The sequence below is a fragment of the Delphinus delphis genome, chromosome 6 (genome assembly GCF_949987515.2).
Source record: "Delphinus delphis chromosome 6, mDelDel1.2, whole genome shotgun sequence".
Classification (NCBI taxonomy): Eukaryota; Metazoa; Chordata; class Mammalia; order Artiodactyla; family Delphinidae; genus Delphinus; species Delphinus delphis.
This window is the reverse complement of record NC_082688.1, coordinates 38,620,519-38,642,379: the sequence shown is the minus strand read 5'-3', so window position 1 is coordinate 38,642,379 and position 21,861 is coordinate 38,620,519. Positions and strand designations below refer to the sequence as shown.

The window sequence follows — 21,861 nt, the reverse complement described above, 5'->3', positions numbered from 1 at the left end:
CTGGGAGTTCATCTTCCCAGCACCAGACCCCCTGGCTGGGGAGCCTAACGTGGGGCTCAGAACTCTCGCTCCTGTGGGAGAATCTCTGCAATATAATTATTCTCCAGTTTGTGGGTCACCCACCCAGGGAGGGGTATGGGATTTGATTATATCACGAGTCCACCCCTCCTACTGGTCTTGCTGTGGTTCCTACTTTATGTCTCTAGCTGTAGAAGATCTTTTCTGGTAGGCTCCAATCTTTTTTTATCTATGGTTATTCTGCAGATAGTTATGATTTTGGTGTGCTTGTGAGAGGATGTGAGCTCAGGGTCTTTTTACTCTGCCGTCTTGGCTGCTGTCCTGCAAAATTTTGTGGGCTCACCTTTATGATCAGAAAGGCACTAGGTTGATTTCCCCCCATGATAACATGAAGGGGGAATATCATTCTCAAATATTAGATGAATTGGATGGAAAAGTATGGTTGACGGAGAAACACTAGCGTTCTCATTGTCTGCTATACTCCCAAAATAGACTGTAGACTCATGGTCAGGAGTATTTTTAAAAATTATTTTTACTTATGTAAGTAATGCATTATTAGATTGTCTGAGTTAAAAAATTAAAACAGTCTCCATAAGTCTAAAGACTCCCAGTGATCAGCCTTTCCTACGAGGTAAACACTCAATTACTATTATCAGTTTGATATGCTATACATTGACCTAGAATATGTATAGTTATAAAAATGTATCATATTGTATATGTTGCTCTACAGCATGGTTCTTTTATTCACCAGGTGTCTTGTCAGTTTACCTGTAATAGCTTTTATAGATGTACCTCACTCCTTTTAACTGCTGCATAATAGTTCTTTAAAAGGGTAATCATCTTTTTTTTGGATTGCTGCACATTTGTTTCCTATTTTTCATTATTATAAACAGTGCTGCCATGAACCACTTTCTATATGCCTCACTGTGCATATTTGCAAGTGCTTCTCTAGAGTGTATACCTAGAAATGGAATTTCTGGGTCAGGCTGTTCTTTTTTTTTTTTTTTTTTTTTGCGGTACGCGGGCCTCTCACTGCTGTGGCCTCTCACTGCTGTGGCCTCTCTCGTTGCGGAGCACAGACTCTGGCCGCGCAGGCTCAGTGGCCATGGCTCACGGGCCTAGCCGCTCCACGGCATGTGGGATCCTCCCGGACTGGGGCACGAACCCGTGTCCCCTATATCGTCAGGCGGACTCTCAACCACTGCTCCACCAGGGAAGCCCGGAACAGTTCTTTATTGATGCTTGACTTTTATAAATGTTAAATAGTACAAGCCAGTTATTTTGTAGTATGTCTTCAATTTGGGTTTGTCTGATGTTTCCTCATGTTAGTTTTAGGTTATATGTCTTTGGTAGGAATAGCACACAAGCGAGGCTGGTTTCTTATTTTATCCTATCAGGTGATGCATGATTTTCATTAATCCCGTTACCAATGATGTTCAATTTAATCACTTGGTTAAGGTGTTGTCTGTCTGCCAGACTTTTATACTATAAAGCTTTCCTTTTTTTTTTGAGTAGAGGTACTTTGAGACTCTATATATATCTTTCTATTCATCACACTTTTCATTCATTCATTCATTCATTTATATTCACATGGGCTCATGGTTTTCTATTTTATTTGGTTAATTATAGGCTGTAATCAATATTTATTTATTTATTTTTCTTTTTTCTTTGGCCACGCTGAGTGACTTGTGGGATTTTAGCTCCCCGAGCAGGGATCAAACCTGGGCTCCCTGCAGTGGAAGCACAGAGTCCTAACCACTGGACCACCAGGGAATTCCCATGTAATCAATATTTATTTTGATGTTTATGTTGTCTCAGGTTTGGACAGTGGGAGCCCCTTCAAACTGGCTTCTGGATCCTTTTGACATATCTCTATCATTCTTTGAACATTTTCTTACTTTATCATACAACATGTGTCAGGAGCATCTTGTATTTTCTGGCAACCAATCCTAGAATCAGCCATTTCTCCAAAATGCCCTGGTTTAATTTGCTGGAGTATGGTATTTAGAAGCCATTAGTAGGTTCTAACTGTGGTAAGTATGTTCGTTGCTATCGGGGTGTTACTGTTCCATGTCTTCTCAGTGGACACACACATATATATGTGTGTGTGTGTCTGTGTGTGTATATATATATATAAAATATATATATACATATATACATATATATGTGTGTGTATGTTTATATAACACGTAATACATATTATAATGTACATATAATATGCATCTATATATTTTTTGTGTCTGTATATATTGAAAGCTGTGAGTTCACACTAATACCTCCAATTCCAGTTAAATATCCAACACTGTAGGATTCATTGTAGTTTTCTTCCTCTCCATTATCTGTAAGTTCCTTCTCCAGTAGTGAGAAATCTGTCTCCCATTCTTCTTAAAAGAGGAAACACTTGTGATGTTTGGTAGACCAATATTAATTCTTCCTCTCTCAACTTGGGGTCTACATGGGACAGTATTTATGCAATGTGAAAACATACATAATAGAGTTTTGTTTGATAGTTTAATCTGCATTTGATAATTTAATCTTTGAAAATATTAAATAGAGTAGAATCTCTCATTTTACATTTGTAGGTATTTATACTATGTTATCACTGCCAAGAGAAGCAAAATCTTAGTTTGATATCTCAGGAGATGATCATACTGTCATACTGCAAATGGGAAATGAATTATATGATATGTAATTGTCTTTATTAAAAAACTTCCTGACTTTATATTTTTAGTGGAAATAAAAACAACTGATTCCAAGTTGCAGCTATGAGGAAATCTCTGAGTTTATTTAAAGCATTTATTTAAAAATGTTTCTTTTTAGTTGGAAAACCTTTTGATAATTTTCTAACCTGCCAGCTACCATTTTATTTTTTAAAATTTATGGTTATCATTAGAATCAGGTATAAAATGTTATAATTCTTCACATTTACATGTTTTAAAATTAAGGAATCTTTAAGGGTGATATTTGATTCATTAATGGTAATGTATTTCTTCTAATAATTATCAGTATCTTAAATGTGGTATCAGCTATTCTCTTTGGCCTGGGATCACTTTTCCACCCACACAGTTCCCTTTTCATGTCTTTAAGTACTGCTGACTAGGCTGGGCTTCTCTAATCTCCAGTTTTGGAGATTGATTTTAGCTGTTAAATAGGAAGCTTAAACTCAACATGAACAAAACAGAACCCTTGTTTTTGTTTTTGTTTTCCTTTCAGTTTTATTGAGATATAAATGACATACAGCACTAAGTTTAAAGTGTACAGCATAATGATTTGACTTACATACATCATGAAATCATTACCACAATAAGTTTAGTGAACATCCATCATCACATATAGATTCAAAATAAAAAGTATTTTTTCCTTGTGATGAGAACTCTTAGGGTTTACTTTCCTAACAATTTTCATACATACAGCAGTCTTAATTATATTAATCATGTTGTATATTACATCCCTAGTATTTACTTATTTTATAATTAGAAGTTTGTATCTTTTGACCACTTTTGTTCAATTCTGCCTCCTTCCACCTCCACCTTGGGTAACCACAAAATCTGATCTCCTTTTCTGAGTTTGTTTGTTTTTGAAGTATAATTGACCTGCAACAGTATGTTAGTTTCACATAGTGAAACATCGTGTTTCAGTATTTCTGTGTGTTACAAAATGATCACCACTATACTAGTTACTGTCACCAAACAAAGATATTACATTATTATTGACTATATTCTCTACACTGTACACATCCCCATGACTCATTTATTTTTGTAATTGGAATTTTGTACCTCTTAATCTCCCTCACCTATTTTGCTCATCCCCCACCCTCCTTCCCTCTGACAATCTATTCTCTGTATCTATGGCTCTGTTTCTGTTTTGTTATGTTTGTTCATTTGTTGTTTTTTTAGAATCCACACATAATAAAATCATACATTATGTCTTTTTCTCTTTCTCTGTGACTTATTTCACTTTGCACAATACACTCTGGGTCCATCCATGTTGTTGCAAATGGCAGAATTTCATTCTTTTTTTATGTCTGAGTAATATTCCATTGTGTATATATATATATATATATATATATATATATACACACCACATCTTCAGTCATTCATCTGTTGATGGGCACTTGGGTTGCTTCGGTATCTTGCCTGTTATAAATGGTGCTGCTGTGAACATTGGTGTGTATGTATCCTTTCAAATTAGTGCTTTCATTTTTTCCAGATATATACCCAGGAGTGAGATTTCTGGATCATGTGGTAGTTCTGTTTCTAGTTTTTTGAGGAACCTCCATACTGTTTTCTATAGTGGCCTCACCAATTTACATTCCCACCAACAGTGCATGAGGTTTCCTTTTTCTTTCTTTTTTTCACATCCTTGCAAACACTTGTCATTTGTTGTCTTTTTTTTTTCAAAAATTTCAATGTTTATTTACACATTGCATATGAAAAAGTTTGAAAAAAAAAGTTTCAACAGGAAGTTAGCAAATTCTCATAGATCTGCCTGTTTCTAGCACTTGGGGGAGATGGGAGTCTTGTAGTTCTTAGAGACTGGAATCCTGATGGCAGAACTTCAAACGTTCTCATCACTTGCCAAGGAAGTGCCATACTTGATCTTCTTCATTACTTCCTTTATTCAGTGAAAATGACACCGATTCAACTAATGATCTAGCTTCCTCTTGAGAGCAGTGGAAAGGGCTATCACATACCTGCACGTTTGTCCAATTTATAGCCCCTCCATCACACTTCTCCATAAGCAATGCTTTGCAATATTCATGAGTAGATTTAATAACTTTAAGAGCAAAAGCCTTGTTCTTGAATTCTCCATTAAAAGCAAACTGGTTGGGCTTCCCTGGTGGCGCAGTGGTTGAGAGTCCGCCTGCCGATGCAGGGGACACGGGTTCGTGCCCCGGTCCGGGAGGATCCCACATGCCGCGGAGCGGCTGGGCCCGTGAGCCATGGCCGCTGAGCCTGCGCGTCCGGAGCCTGTGCTCTGCAACGGGAGAGGCCACGACAGTGAGAGGCCCGCATACCACCAAAAAAAAAAAAAAAGGCAAACTGGTTTTCCAGTTTTCCCTCTGGTATCTTATAAAATCTAAACCAATTAAGCATAACTTCTAAGTAACCAGGTTTGTACTTCTTAACATCTTCAATATCATGAAACTTTGAGGCTTCAGGATCATTCACATTGATAGCAATTAATTTCCAATCTGTTTCATCCTGATCAATAAGAGCCAGAATTCCAGGAGTCTTCACATGAACAACATCTCCACGGGAAAGAACCTTTGAGCGTATCTCACAAATAGCAATAGGATTATTATCTCCACAGCAGTCTGTGCTCTTATCTTTTCGATGGGGATCTTCCCAAGTCTGAGGGAGGGCACCATCATTCCATATATAACCCTTGTGAGGAAAGATATTTGCACATAGGGAAGCTTGCCATCCTTTACATCTTGTTTAATGGGATTCAATGACTCCTCTGTGGCAATCTCCATTTTAGCATTTGTCCACGGAGATACTTCTACAACCATATTAAACAAATTCTCATATTCATCATTTCGTGCTCTCTTTGTAGGAATGCCATTTTCCTCTTCAGAGGAATATCATGAAAGGGGAAATGTAGTGACCAGCTACATTCTTGAAAAAGAGGTGGTAACCGGGAGAGTGGGGCTGGCCGTGCTCCTCCGTGCGGTACAGGGCCATGGCGCAGCACGGCCGGGGCCCTGAGCTCGCTCCCTGTGGCAGGTGGGCGGCGGTGGCGGCGGCGGAGGTGGCAGTGGGGGCGCCAACGCGCCAGGCCCAGCTGGTCTGTTTGATAATAACTATTCTTACACGTGTGAGGTGATATCTCATTGTGGTTTTGATTTGTATTTCCCTGATGATTAGTGATGTTAAGCATCTTTTCATGTGCCTGTTGGCCATTTTCTTTGGAAAAATATCAGTTCAGTTCCTCTGCCCATTTTTTAATTGGATTGTTTGTTTTTTTGATATTAAGTTATATGAGTTCTTTGTATACTTTGATATTAACTCCTTATTGGATATATTGTTTGCAGATTTCTTCTCCCATTCAACCGGTGGCCTTTTTGTTCTGTTGGTAGTTTTCTTTGCTGTACTTTTTAGTTTGATGTAGTCCCATTTGTTTATTTGCTTTTGTTTCCTTTGCTTGTTTGTTTTTTAAGTCGAACCTTACCTTCTCACATTTTCCCCTATTTCTGTAAGTAGCAACATCCTTCTTTGAGTTTCTGAGGTCAAAAATTTTGCAGTTAGCTTTGACTTTTTTCTCACTCTCATACCCATAATTGGTCCATCATTAAATCTTTTATAGTATATTCAGAATCTGTCTAATGCTCTCTACCTGCTTCCTACTCAGGCATAGTGATTCAAGCTACTGTCATCTCTTGCCTAAATTCTTCTGGTAGCTTCCGAATTGTCTTCCTGCTTCCATGTTTGCCTTACCATCTATTCTCCACCTTGAAGCCAGACTGATATTTTAAAAACATACATTATATCATTTTACTTCTCTGCTCAAAACTTCCAGGAGCTTCTCTTTTTAACTCAGAAAAAAGCCCAATGGCCTCTGCATACCTTACATTTGATCTAAGATTTTTCTACTTCTTTGGCCTCATCTCCAACATTCTTTCCTTTTCTTCTTCTACTCTAGCCATACTACTGGCCTTCTTGCTGTTTTTTGAACATACTAAACATTTGCCTACCTCAGGGCCTTTGCAGTTATTCTCTCAGGCCGGAATGCTCTTTGATCTGATATTTTCTTGGCTTAAATCCTTCAGTTTTTTTCAGGTCTCTTGCTTAAATATCACCTTATCAGAAAAAGCTTTCCTGACTGCCCTAAGTAAAATTAACCTACCGCTCATGCTCCTTATCCCCCTTTCCTGTTTAATATTTTTCCATAGCACTTGTCACCATCTAACATATTTTTTATATAATTAACATTGTATTTTACATACAATCTATCTGAATAAATTATATATATTTAGTATAATGTATGTTGACTTATAGCCCCCACTAGACTGTAAAGTCCATGGAATCAGGGACTTTGATTTTTTTATTATGTGTCCTCAGTGTTTGTAACAGTTCTTAAAATGTAATTGGTGTTCCATTAATATTCGTGGGATAAGTAAATAAATAAATTTACCTTATTAGAGAAAGAATTTGCTTTGTTCAGATTCTAATAGTACCAGTCAAGTTAAGACATTTCCTGATGCTTTCTTCTCTCTTTGCCTAGTTCCATCCCTGATGGAGACAGAAGCAATTTTGTGTGTGGAGATGGGAGTTGGATGGGTTAAAGAATGCAAGGGAGGAAATAGAGAAAAAAGAAGACCATAACCTTCTCCTCCACTTTAAGTGTCCCAGCTTGAAACTACTACCAGTTGGCAGAGGGAAGAAGTTTTAACTTTAAATCAAGTTGGTGTTTTGATTAATAAACTGGACTAGACGTTATTATTACTGAGCTAGATTATTCTTGGCACTAAAAGTAACTTAAAAGAAGAGTGTCTAAGAAAATTATGGGACCTTCCCTTACCCAAAATTTTCTTCAAAGGACAAGAGAAAAAAATGAATCTGCAGATTGGTTATAAAAGACCTAGTATAAAGGGAATGAATGAAGTTGTTTGGGTTTTTTTTTTGTCTGCATTCTATGGAGTTCTGCTTAATCAACATAATGGTTACCCTTCTATTGTGCTCTTTATCACAATGGTTAGTAATCTGTTGTTTACGTGTCTGTCTCCCTTACTAGACTATGAGTATAAGAAGAGAGGGCCAGTGTTTTATTAAGCCTGTTTATCCAAGACCCACCATGGTGCCTGAAACATAGCAACCATTTAGTGTTTGTTGAATAACACCCTCCTCCCCCAGCCTCTCTTCTCACCTCAATTCAAGAGTTACCTGCATACCAAAATACGTTGAGTATCAAAAATGCAATATTTGGTGATATAAGAGGCTGATTGCTTAGATATTTAGAGATTATACTGTATTCCAAGGTTTAGATCTGCTTACCACAATGAAAATTTAATATCACTCCATTCTATACTCTAAGGGAAAACACTTTACTTCTGATGTATCACAGGGTTGCCTTTATTCTTCCTTTCTTGCTCAAGGTCTCAGCCACTTAATCTGTCTCCCCCGGCAGGGTATGAATGTGGCTTTTATGGAATCCAGTGTTTAGAATAAAAGCTGAAAATAATCCTCTTCTCTCCACATCTGGTATTGCTGTGATGCCTTTTAAAGGCAGAGCTTGAACCCTTATTATTTAAAAGTTTGAAAGTCAACATCTTCTGTATGCTTGTGGCAAATGCAAAAAAAATTGACGACTTTTTGAAAGACTGTGGAGAGAGCCTGTGTTTTAGTATAAAAACTACAGCATCATTGTCACTATGATCCAGAGGCGAAAAGTTATAAAACATTTCAGCACAAAGAGATGTCACATGAATTTAATAATTTTCATGTGGATAATCATTTTCCAAACAAACTGTAGCCATGACTTAATCCCTCCTAGAAAGACAGGAGTGTATCTTCAAACAAACTGCCTAAGCTGTTTGTTCACAGTTTGCTTTTTGATTCAGCAAGATGGATTATGAGGGGTAACAACCAGAGCTGTGACGGCTTTGGCTAAATCCCACCTGGCGTTCAGTTTGTTCGTTTCTCCTTTAAAAAGCTCTCCAAGTTCATAATTCTACAAAAGGCTCAATCAAAGTCATTGGAGGAGTGCCTTGGCTTAAGGGTCGTGGTAGTGGCGGGGTTGGGGGGTGGTGTTGGGGGAGGGGTTTAATATGCCAAGTAAAAGATCCATTGTTATTGAAAAATTCTTCATTTGTTTTATTTACATAGTGAAAGCAACCCAAGTATGAATCCAGTTTGAAAAATGCAGTACTTTGGCTGACTGTGAAGTGAAGTAAAAACATTGAAGTCCTATCCCACTGCTTTTAGTGAGTCTTTCCTGGTCAGTGACAGCCCAGTGACCCTTCTTGGGGTACAGTGCGGCTGCCATTTTCCTGACCTCTAGACATTGTTTCTTCCATAGCACTCATCCATAATCATATTATATATATAATACACATGTGAAACCTCCTCCATCATATTTATTAGCCTATCTCCTTTCTACTATGGTTACTATCACCTTTATTCCCCTCACCCTGGCTAAAAGTGTCAGTAGGGAAGGAAAGAAAAATTTGGTAGTCTTTCATTGCATATGAGAGTTCCTGACAGAGGAGTTGCAAAATACAGGACTAAATGGCTACTAAGTATTTCTTTTTCAGTTGTAGGATGCCATGTTAGTTATCTCACAGTTCTTTAGTTCCTTGGTTAGAGTAGGCAAGTTAGTGTTAATTGTTTATGGTCAGCAGCTGTCCACTTTGGGATATCAACATATTGGTCAATCTTCATTACTCATGAAGTGGGTAGCAGATAATTTGCCATTAATAATTAAAATGCTGACATTTAAGAATAAATTAGTTTAAAAATGGGAGCTAAATCAAAACCATCTGTATTTACAGTAAAATCAGTTTATCTTTACTTGCATTGAAGCGGCAAAAGAAAGCGTAGAGTTAGCATGAAGAATTGTTGACAATGTCTATGGGAGTACTACATTCCTGGGAGGACAAAATGTTAGGAAACACTGATCTTTGCTTCAAAGCCCTAGAAAGTAGAAGCAAGAGATGGCAAAATTAGATTGCCTTATACTCTTTCATTCCTTGTCATCATTCCTTGTCATCATTCCCTGTATGGACAGTAATTTTTTACCTGATGCTACCTTCCTAAAGTCATCTTTGAGACTTGGTTTCTAATGTATAACTACTTAGCATGCATTTGATCCCATATGCTAACAGGAAAGGAAAACTATAAATCCAGTCTTGCTTTGAGATTGAACTATGGATTTCAATTACTATATCAAACCTTATACCTGAATTGTTGTTAAGCACCAACATTATTTGCATCTAACTTCCTCTTCCTTTATCTGTATACCTATCATGGAAGTGCTAAGCAGGAATACAGGGGCACAGAGTTGTCAACCTATGGGAAAAGGAAGTAAATTTTAGAAATTTGGTGTTTGGTCCCTGGATCATTCAAGAGTGGCAGTCAGTTAAAATATTGATGTGCGCATATGGTGTCATCTCTTCAGATATCCTAGTAACAACCTATCTTTGAGACTCAGAGCTTGAAGTTTAAGAAAAGCATGAATTGAGAATATGGCATTATATTAGTCTTTTTCTCTCTTTCAGTCTTTGATAGGTGTTGAGGACAATAAACTTGAAGGTTTTTTTGTACTTTGATTTAACAGTTTATTGTATTGTTTTAATATTTTCTGTGGTTTCTGTGTTTTTCACGTTTTGCACCATTATTTCAGGTCTTCTGGACCTGAGATTCAAGTACAAGTTGTTGAAATTATTGCATTTTTAACAATATATTGGAATCTGGGATAATCTTATTTATTTTATTATTTTATGTTCAGGTATTTGTTGATGTCAGTTAAAAATTATGGCCTTTATATACATTAATTTATCTGCAACATATATAAATATACATATTGAAAGCATATTTATTTCTAGTATATATAAACACATATTTTTTAGTTTATACATATGTAACACTTATTTTCAGTGTATGTGTAATAGTCACAAATATTTTCCAGTGGCATTTTAAATGAAATTTTAATTTTTCATTGTTTTTCTTTTAAATTGATCAGTATAACTGATTAAGTAATCAGCTTTCATCTTTTTGTGTATGAAATGAATGTTTTCTGCTTTTACCTGGTAATATACTTTTAGGGTAGCTAAGGTTTGGGGATGCAGCAGGGAGTTCCCGGAATGAAAGTGTTAACTCCCTGAAGAAACAGAACTCTGAAGAAATGTAGTGACAATTGTTTGGCACTAGCGTAGCACAGGCAGGTTTTAACATGCAAATCCTGTTTTGTTGCTCTTGTTTTCCTGGTACCCAGAGAAAAACCAGATAATCATTGTCACTCCAACCACAACTGCTCAAAATGTGCTCTTATTCAATAAAGAAAATAAAGACACTTTTAAAGTTTGTTTTTGAGGGTCTGAGTTCTGTAGAAATACTCAGGCTGAAAACAGGGGGAGGAAAACAAATATTTGTTAAGTGATGTGCCTGTGTCTAACATTAAACTAAATGATATGTGATACAGAACAAAAATGCTAATATTTCTATAAACAAGGACCTACAGATAAGATAGATAAAGCACATGTAGGAGTCAGTTAATAAACATGGCATTATTTTCTACAGGGTTAACATTGTGCAGAATTTTGGGTCATGGACTCCTTGAAAATCTGTTAATACAATAATACATAGTTACATAAAATTTGTAGGCAATTTTACAGAGGAAGGGCGTCTAAGAACCCCTAGAATAGAAAACAGGACAGTAATTTTAGGTTGTTCTTTCTTCATTATTATTCAGAGAAATCCTAGATAAGGACATTACTACTCATATATTCTCTCACAGCACCATTTATCTCATCTTAGATGTTCATGGTTATAAATTAACATTTATTTGTGTGATTATTTGCCTAATGTCTGCATCCTTAACTTGACTGTAAGCTCCATGCTGGCAGAAATATCCTCAGCCACTGTTTCACTCCCTGTGATGAGCACAGTTCCTGGTACATAGTAATCACACAAATATTGGTTGAAAAATCAACAGCTGATTGTGGATCTGACATTAAATATACAAGTTAGAGAAGACAGCTAGAGTTACCTGTGCTGGAATTGTCAGGATGAGTTTGATGGAGGAGGCAGCACCAGTTCAACCCACATTTATTGAGCACTTATCATGGGTAGGGCCTTGGGCTCTGCATGGGATGGGGGAGATATCTAGAGCTTATTTTTGGAAGGTGGGAAGTTTTGATGGTCACAGAGGCAGGGAAGAGGCATCTTGGGTGAGGGGAAATAGCAGGCTTAAAAGTGGTGTGGAATAAGCACAGTGGATGAGAAAACTAGCATTGCTGGTGGATGTTGGGTAATTGTAGAAAACGTGGTGTGACAAGTTATGAACTGTTTTGACCAAGATGTTGCCTTAGGTTGCCTTGGGTCTCCATAAGCAGACCTTGTGATGAGGATTCATGTGCAAGTGATTTCTTAGAGAAGTACTCCCAGGAGAAATGAGTAAGGGCATGAAGGGAAGGGGAAGAAGCCAAATAAGTGTGTGTTTTTTTAGGCAAAGTCCCAGTTTCAGCCTGACCCTGCCAGGGAGTTCTGAAGTGTAAATTACACCTCCGAATATGTCCAAATCCAGGCAAGGGAGCTAGGCTGTCACACTCCCACATTATTTGGGCATCAACTGCTGGTTACCCCAGGGGATGTAAACTCCCAGGCCCTTCCTGTTTTCTTTGCAGGAGCAGGGACAAAGTAGCTCTAGTAGCTCCAGGGCAGTCATTGGAAGAGAGTAGTATGTGCTGATAATTATTAAAAGCATATCACCCCAAAGCCAAGGAATGGACTCACAGAAAGGTCAGTAGGATGGTAAAGCCTCTGGGGAGAGCACCTGCGGTGACTGCTACAGGAGTTCTAGCTTGACTTAGTAAGCAATAGAGATTCATCACAGTGGTTCCCAAATCTGGCTACACGTTAGAAACACCAGGGGAACTTTTTTTTTTTCTTTGCGGTACGCGGGCCTCTTACTGCTGTGGCCTCTCCCGTTGCGGAGTACAGGCTCTGGACGCGCAGGCTCAGCTGCCACGGCTCACGGGCCTAGCCGCTCCATGGCATGTGGGATCTTCCCGGACCGGGGCACGAACCCGTGTCCCCTGCATCGGCAGGCGGACTCTCAACCACTGCGCCACCAGGGAAGCCCAGAGGAACTTTAAAAGAAAAATCCATGACTTGCTCTGACTGAGATGAATTAAATCAGAACCTCTTCAGGTAGAACTTTGGCATCAGTGCTTTTTTAAAAAGCTCCTCCCTTGGAATCAAAGGATTGACTGGATTACAGGCTCCAAGGCAAGGATGTGGCAGGATGTAAGTATAAATAGTATTTTTAGGGAGATAAAGAGGCAGAATTTTATAGGCTGTGTTCAAGGGAGAAAAAACTGGAGGAGGTAGAGTTTTAACAAAAGGTGATGACATGGACTGCGATGGTGGCAGAGAAAATGGAGATTAAAGGAACAAACTTGAGAGAAATTTTAAGGAAAAAATCCAGGAGATTTAATAACTGATTGAATGTAAGAGATGGAGGAGTCAAAGATGGCTTGAAGATTTCCAGGCTGGGAGTCTGGCTTTGAAGCAATGTTCTTTGAAGTACTATGATGCTCAGACTGTGTGGAAAATTATATTAGCATAACCCTTTGACATTTTCTGGAGAAGGGAAGGTGCTTATTATTAATAAGGAAGCGTGTCTTCCTTATTATTCTTTGGTCACAACTTAGACATTCTACTAACTCTTTTAGGCTAAAAGTGATTGTTTAGATCATATGATCCATAATATAATGAAAGTAAATATATCTTATGTGGCCTGAGAAATTTGTTCCCATGGAACTTGGAGCTTGGGTGTTCAGAAATGTTGTTCATAGTTCTGTCATATTCTGCTAGTGTCAATATTCCAGTTGACAGGATTGGCACTGGTTACTTCTGCTATTAATACTGCTAAATATACAAGTTTATAGCCATCTATCTTTTCTTATATCTTAGTCATAAATTGTAACCCTTGATATAACATATAATTAGATATATCTTTAGCATTTTATGCTTTTTATAATGTGATAAGGTCTTTCTTATGTTTGTGGAGTAATAGAAACAACTTTTCTCTCTTGATACAATAATTATGTAAGCAATTGAAGTTTACATATTTTGCCTTAATTGTATAATATTTCTTTATATATACAAAGCAAAATATGGTTATATAACTACTAGTGCCACTCATTTTGTATAATACTTTCTCAACATATCACATGAAGAATCCAGTAAAGACGGTAAAAAAAGGAACTATTATCCCCACTTTATAGATGTTAAAGTTAAGGCCAATAGGAGTAAAGTGACTTGCCCATGGTTGCTTAGTATGTAAAGTGGTGGGAAAGAAGCATGAAATCAGGCCTTTTGTTCTCGATTCAAATGTCTTTCCCTTATGCATTGCTCTCTTATTCTAAAGCATTAAAAAGTGATTCTTCTGAGTTCTGCTTTTCCTAGGTTGTGATCATTCATATTTGGATATCTCACTTACTACATATGAGCTGTGGCTTTTAATTTCGGGAAGCAACAGTGGCAACAACAGTATCAATTTTTTTTTTTTTTTTTTTTTTTTTTTTTTGCGGTACGCGGGCCACTCACTGTTGTGGCCTCTCCTGTTTCAGAGAACAGCCTCCGGACGTGCAGGCTCAGCGGCCATGGCTCACGGGCCTAGCTGCTCCGCGGCATGTGGGATCTTCCCGGACCGGGGCATGAACCCATGTCCCCTGCATCAGCAGGCGGACTCTCAACCACTGCGCCACCAGGGAAGCCCACAACAGTATCAATTTGATATTATCTGTTAAATGACAGACATTGTGCTTGGAATTCTACAAACCTTTTCTCTAACCCTCGTAATAACATTATATAGTAGGTAAGTAATAACCTCATTTTGCAAATAAGAAAACTGAGACTTAGAATGACGTTTTTCTATAATAACGGTTATATCATATTTTAGATTCCACATATAAGTGGTATCATATGATATTTGTCTTTCTCTGTTTGACTTACTTTACTTTGTATGATAATCTCTGGGTCCTACCATGTTGCTGCAGATGGCATTATTTCATTCTTATTTTGTGGCTAAGTAGTATTCTATTATATATATATATATATATATATATATATACACACACACACCTTCTTTATGCATTCATCTGTTGATGGACACTTAGGTTGCTTCCACGTCTTGGCTATTGTAAATAGTGGTGCTATGAATATTGGGGTGCATGTATCTTTTCAAATTAGAGTTTTCTCTGTATATATGCCCAAGAGTGGAATTGTTGGATCATATGGTAACTCTGTTTTAATTTACAAAACAGAAACAGACTCACAGACATAGAAAATAAGCTTATGGTTACCAAAGGGGAAAGGGAGAGAGGGATAAATTAGGAGTTTGGGATTAGCAGATACAAACTACTGTATATAAAGTAGATAAACAACAAGGTCCTACAGTATAGCATAATGAACTATATTCAATATCTTGTAATAACTATAATGGGAAAGAATATGAAAAAGAATATGTATATGTATAACTGAATCAGTTTGCTCTACACTAGAAACTAACACAACATTGTAAATTAACTATACTTCAATTTAAAAATATGATGAAACAAAAATAATAGCTGTATTTACTAGGCATTACAGTTCATAGGAAAGAAGAAAAGAAAAAAATGTATTATAATTTTAAAGTTTGTACTACAGACAAATATTTATTGAAATCATACTCTTCAAGTAATTTTCTTATATTCATTCTTAATGTTTTACTTAGAAAGATTTCTATTTGATTAGTTTATACTCATAGGTTTTTAGAATCATTTCTTCATATCTCCCCTAAGTTTCCTATTAGTTTTTTTTTTTTTTTTTTGTGCGGTACGTGGGCCTCTCACTGCTGTGGCCTCTCCCGTCGCTCTGGACGCACAGGCCCAGCGGCCATGGCTCACGGGCCCAGCCGCTCCGCGGCATGTGGGATCTTCCCAGACCGGGACACGAACCCGTGTCCCCTGCATCGGCAGGCGGACTCTCAACCACTGCGCCACCAGGGAAGCCCCCTATTAGTTTTTAAAGTCTGAATATTTTTAGATAATGAAGTAATGTTTGTTGCTAGTTGTAGCGGACATCTGTGGCTAAAGGTTATGTCTGTTTAACATATGTATTGTCCTAGCTTTATTCTTACGGTTCCTTCTGGGAACTTCCTCTCTAGCATGCTTTACTCCTGCTACTGGGATATAAGCAGATCTAGTTTGGCCTATCAGATTATTTCATTCACTAAGCATTAGTGATCAGTTCTTTTAGGGATGGGCAAGTATGACTGTGTAATAAAGAATTTGGCCTCAGCTCAAAGACACATCTGGCCTTTGTCTCCTGTTTCTAGGAGGCAACCTCTAAACCCTTGTAATTTCCTGCAAGGAGTGTCTCTATTAGTCATGGTGGGCTCCATAGACCACGTGATGTCAGACTGACTTCTGGGAAGTATGTGGGCTGGAGATTGAGCTAAACCATGCAGGTAATTATTCAGTCAATCATGGCTACATATTAAACCCCCATAAAAACTCTGGACGTGGAAGTTCGGGTGAGTCTCCTTAGCTGGGAGACTTAGCTCCTTAGCTCCTTAGCTCTTAGAGTATTGTCATATATGGGTACTGGAAGAGTAATGCATCTCTGAGGATGGTGAAAGCTTTGCATCTGGAACCCTTCCAGATTTTGCCCTATGCATGTTTTCCTTTGGTTGATTCTAACTTGTATCCTTTTGCTATAATAAAACTGTAATGATAAGTCTAATGTTTTCCCGAGTCCTATGAGTTGTTCTAGTGAACCATCAAACCTGTGGGTGGTCATGAGAACTCCCCTGAATTTTTAGCTAGCTGGTCTGAAGTAAGGGTGTCCTTTTGGGAACACTGAACTTGTGCCTGGTGTCTGAAATGAGAGCAGTCTTGAGACTGTTCCCTCTGATTTTTCACTTGGTGTCAGAAGTCTTGGGCATACTTGGCAGTCTGGAGGACTGTGCCCTTAACTTGAGTCTGACCAACTTTGGGTGATGGTCAAGCAGAGCATTGCATAGGATTGATATATAGACAGATAGGGAAGTTCTGTTTGTGGAAATGTTAAGCTAGGGATGTTAAGGAAAGATGTAGTTGTCTTGCTGGTAGTCATGTTGCCTACCATGTGGTGATAGCCTGCATGCAGAATGTAGCTAGGTAGAGTAAAAGAATCATGAAATGGAGAAAGAAAGCTCTGATAATGTTGTTTGAGCCCACTGATTTCACTGTGCCAGACACCATATGTATCTGTGACTTCCTGGTTCAGTAAATCATTAAATTTCCTTTTCGATTAAACTAGTTTGAACTGGCCTTCACCACTGCAGTCTTAGAGTTTGCCAAACACTTGTTCTTGGGACCCAATGCTTTTCCTAGAGGATCACAAACCTCCACATGTATTGCTGAATGAAATTTTGATCAAGAATTTCCTTATTTTCATGAAACCCTGATAATCACTTAGAACTTCATTTCAAATGTACTTTAAACTTTTTTTTTATTAAGGAAGAAAGCTTATCTTTGTTAAAACATTTCATTAATGAGTGACCAAGTTTATCCCCTTGAATCATATTATCTAACTGTATTTTTTGGTATGGAAATTGAGAATAAGGGGGAAATGTAGAGTCAAAAAGATTCTGGAAATACTTATACTTTAAAAATTTTCTTTGTTGAGCATATAACTAATAAAAGGAAATAACTAATAAAAATTTGATGTTTGCGTGCACCAACTTGGGTTTGGGAGCAAATTCTTTTGGATTAAAATTATATGATGTGTAAATTTCCATATACGGAAATTAGCCTGTCTACAAATCTGTATAGAATTTATTCAAGGACAGATTATATATACATATACACATTTAAAATAATTATTGAATTTTTCCTATTAGAAATCAATAAATACTGATTTTAGAAAAGGGAAAAAATGTTCATTCATTCAAGATATGTCTTTAGCACCTATAATATATGAGACATTCTCAAAAGATTGCAATGAACAAGACAAATGTATTTTTGCTCTCATGCAGATTAAATTTTGTGGTATAAAAGAAAATAGAATTATCCATAATCCTACTCTCTAAAAGAACAAGGTTAATATTTTAGTGTATTTCCAACATACGTGCTTTAGTGGGGTGTGTATGTGTGTGTGTAGTGCAATTGAAATAATATTCTGCATACAGTTTTGGATTCTGCTTTTTCCTTTAGCTTTTTATTTTTAATCTTACCTTTAGCTATTTAACATTCTTCAAAAACAATAGTTTTAATGGCTATTAATATTGTAAGTCATATTTATTTGCCTTTAAAAAAATCTTTTTTTTTTAAATTACCACACTGTGATGAGTAGTTTTGTCCACATACATTTGTCTAAACCATGCCTATTTCATCAAGATACATTCTTGAAATGAAATGAATGGCTAAAAAGACAGGAATATTTTAAAGTTTCAATTTCATAAATCTGAGTTTTTCCCTAGAAAGGGTGTATTATGTTAGATTCCTGCCAAAGAAGAGTTAGAAAATGCTTATCTCATTTCACTTTTGCCATAATTAAATATTGATGTACATTTCTTGCTAGCATTGTTTTACATTTTTGTTTTTGTTAAAGGATGCTATTCTGCAGTATAAGTTCTAGCTAGTTATTTCAGGCATATGGGAAATCAGTTATTTTCTTCTTTTTAAATAAATTAATTTTATTTATTAATTTTTGGCTGTGTTGGGTCTTCATTGCTGTGCACAGGCTTTCTCTAGTTACAGCGAGTGGGGGCTACTCTTCGTTGTGATGTGTGGGCTTCTCATTGCGGTGGCTTTTCTTGTTGGAGAGCACGGGCTCTAGGTGTGCAGGCTTCAGTAGTTGTGGCACAAGAGCTCAGTAGTTGTGGCTCGTGGGCTCTAGAGCGCAGGATCAGTAGTTGTGCCACACGGGCTTAGCTGCTCTGCAGCATGTGGGATCTTCCTGGACCAGGGCTCGAACCTGTGTCCCCTGCATTGGCAGGCGGATTCTTAACCACTGCACCACCAGGGAAGCCCCTAATATTTTCTTTTGCAGTGCCCATTCTCCAGCAGTGGTCTTGGTATTGGAGCAACAGTCAAACTCACAAAACACAATAGGCTTCACCCAGCTTTAAGTCAATTTAGCATTAGGAAAAGATACAGATGGACAAGAGAACAGCATGCACAACAGCAGCATAGAAGAGAGTTTATGATTTTCAGGCAAAGATTCCAGTGTTCCAGTTACTTCACACTTGATACATGCATGGTGTTAAGAGATGGGGCTATGTGATAGACCATCTCAATTTTTTTTTTTTTTTGCAGTACGCGGGCCTCTCACTGTTGTGGCCTCTTCCGTTGCGGAGCACAGGCTCCGGATGCACAGGCTCAGCGGCCATGGCTCACGGGCCTAGCCACTCCACGGCATTTGGGATCTTCCCGGACCGGGGCACGAACCCATGTCCCCTGCATCGGCAGGCTCACTCTCAACCACTTCACCACCAGGGAAGCCCATCATCTCAACTTTTATATAGCTTATCAAGTAACCTCTTTAGGGATACAGGATTAGAGTCCATTCTCCAGGGCTGCTACATCTTATCAATATAGATTCCTCACTTTAATTTCAACAACGAGGTACAAGTGCTTGGTTTGTACAAATTCTTATCTAGAGATTATTATTTATTTTGCAATCATTGTAGATCTACTCCTCACAATTCCTTGAGCTAACAGTAGCCATCCATGAGGATAGAGGAAAGGAGCCAGCTGTTAACTCTTCCCTTTGATCCTGTATCTAGAATTTTTATTAAACATTCTTTGTAATTCTAAGACTTTTAGAGTTTATTATCTTGTATGTGTGTGTGTGTGTGTTGCAGGCAAATAGTTATTTCATGTACAGTTTATGAAAAAGGGTGTATATGTTAAGGCTGTGGTCTCTGAAAGCAGTCTGCCTGGAGCAAATCCCAACTTCTGCCTTTACTTAAGTTACTTGAATTCCCCTTGCTTTACCTGTAAAATGAAGATAATAATAGCATTTACATCATAGAATTCCTTTATGGATTAAGTGAGATAATGTATGTAAGGCAGTTAATTCCTGGTACCTAATAACTGTATTCGGTACTATTTTACATTCTTGCTCAATAGTTGTAGCTCTTATTTCTACTTAATGTCTCAATGCCAGGTTAGTTTCCATAACAATTTAAAATAGTGATCTTTGATAATAAGCATACTTGCTCCTAATTCTTGTAGAGAACTCTTTAGCGCTCATTGTTAAATAAGTTCATTGTTAAGTTTAAAACATTTTTATTATTATTCCTTTTAACGATGTAAAGTAAATATATTTGTTAGATTGTTTTTGGCTGCAGGTAAAAGAAACATCAACATACTGACTAAACTATGTCACCATAAACACAAAACACTGCTTTCCTATAAATACTGTTCACTCCATACTTAGATACGTTTCCTTCATGGTCTAATGATGGATTCCAGTAATAACACCATACATATTCACATTGAGTAAATGAGAGAAGTCAACTTCTTGTGATTCTCTTAAGAAATTTACTTTCCTAGTAAATTTAAGTTTAGTTATCTCTGAACTAATCATTGACTAGCAGGAAGAGATTGGCCTAAATTAATCAAGATCTAAATTATTCAAGCAAGTTAGATGGTTACTTCCATGTCTTGACTGTTGTAAACAGTGCTGCAATGAACATTGGAAACAATCTAAATATCCATCAATAGATGAATGGGTAAAGAAGATGTGGTACATATATACAATGGAATATTACTTAGTCATTAAAAAGAATGAAATAATGCCATTTGCAGCAACGTGGATGGATCTGGAGATTATCATACTAAGTGAAGTAAGTCGGACAGAGAAAGACAAATATGTAATATTGCTTATATGCAGAATCTAAAAAAAATGATACAAATGAACTTATTTACAAAACAGAAACAGACTCACAGACTTAGAGAATGAACTTATGGTTGCTAGGGGGGAAGGATGTGGGGAGGGATAGATTGGGAGTTTGAGATTGACATGCATACACTGCTATATTTAAAATAGATAACCAACAAGGACCTACTGTATAGCACAGGGAACTCTGCTCAATATTCTGTAATAACCTAAATGCAAAAAGAATTTGAAAAAGGATAGATACCTGTGTATGTAAAAAACAAAACAAAACAAAACATAGCTGCCTTTGTTGATTGAGGATTGTGCCATGACAGCAGCTACTCTTGTTATGAATGTTAATATTAACCAGTAAAAAACTTATAAGTAAAACTGGGAATGGGACCTCAGTGATGAGAAGAATATAAATGTCTTAGTCTTCACCTAGCTTCATAAGCTTTAGATACACATAAATGAGGATCTTTTCCTTCTTTAAACAAATATTTACTCAGCACTGCTATGTACTAGGCACTAGACTAGGCATTGAGGATAAAAAGAATAAGACTGATTATTTTCCTGCCGTCACATAACTTGAAATTCCTCTGGAAAGACAGATGATTACACAAATAGAGTGTGATATGGCTCTAATTTTTTTTGGGATACCAGGGAATGTTTCTCAGAGGAAATTCCTTGTGAACTTATGTCTGAAAGATAAATAAGACTTGACTGATAAAGTCTGAGGGGAGAGGGAGAAGGAACGAGGGCAGGGGAATAGGATGTATCAAGATCCAAAAGTAAGAGACAGCCCGGAGCCTTAAAGGCACTGGAAAGAGTTTGGTATGACAGTAGGACAGAGTTGTGTGGGGAGGGGCTGGAGGTGAAGAGTCTTGGAAGCCTTGTTAAGTTCTGACTTTGTCTTAAGAATCCTGGGAAAATTTACAACAGGTTAGAGCTGGGGAATGGCACAAATTTGGGAATTGGCATTTACAGAAGATTGTGGGGATTAAGAATGGATCCAAATTGGAGGCATTTTTAGTGGTCTAGGTGAGTGATAGTGATGGCATGGTGGCAGTCATGTTGGAGAGATGAACAGAATTGAAACATAATTCTTTTATTTACCATTAACCTGGTGCTTGATTAAGCAGTGAGAGAGAAGTCACAGATGGCCCCCATGTTTCTGACTTGGGTAACAGTGCTACCATTCAGCGACATAGAAACACTGGAGTACACAGCATTGAGAAGATGATGGATTTAATTTCTGAAATGTTGA

General features: G+C 37.5%; 1 pseudogene; it reads right to left on the bottom strand.

Moving 5' to 3' along the window:
- Positions 1-4,491: 4,491 nt before the first annotated feature.
- On the bottom strand, positions 4,492-5,705 carry LOC132426612 (inorganic pyrophosphatase 2, mitochondrial-like; annotated as a pseudogene).
- Between the last annotated feature and the right edge of the window lie 16,156 nt (positions 5,706-21,861).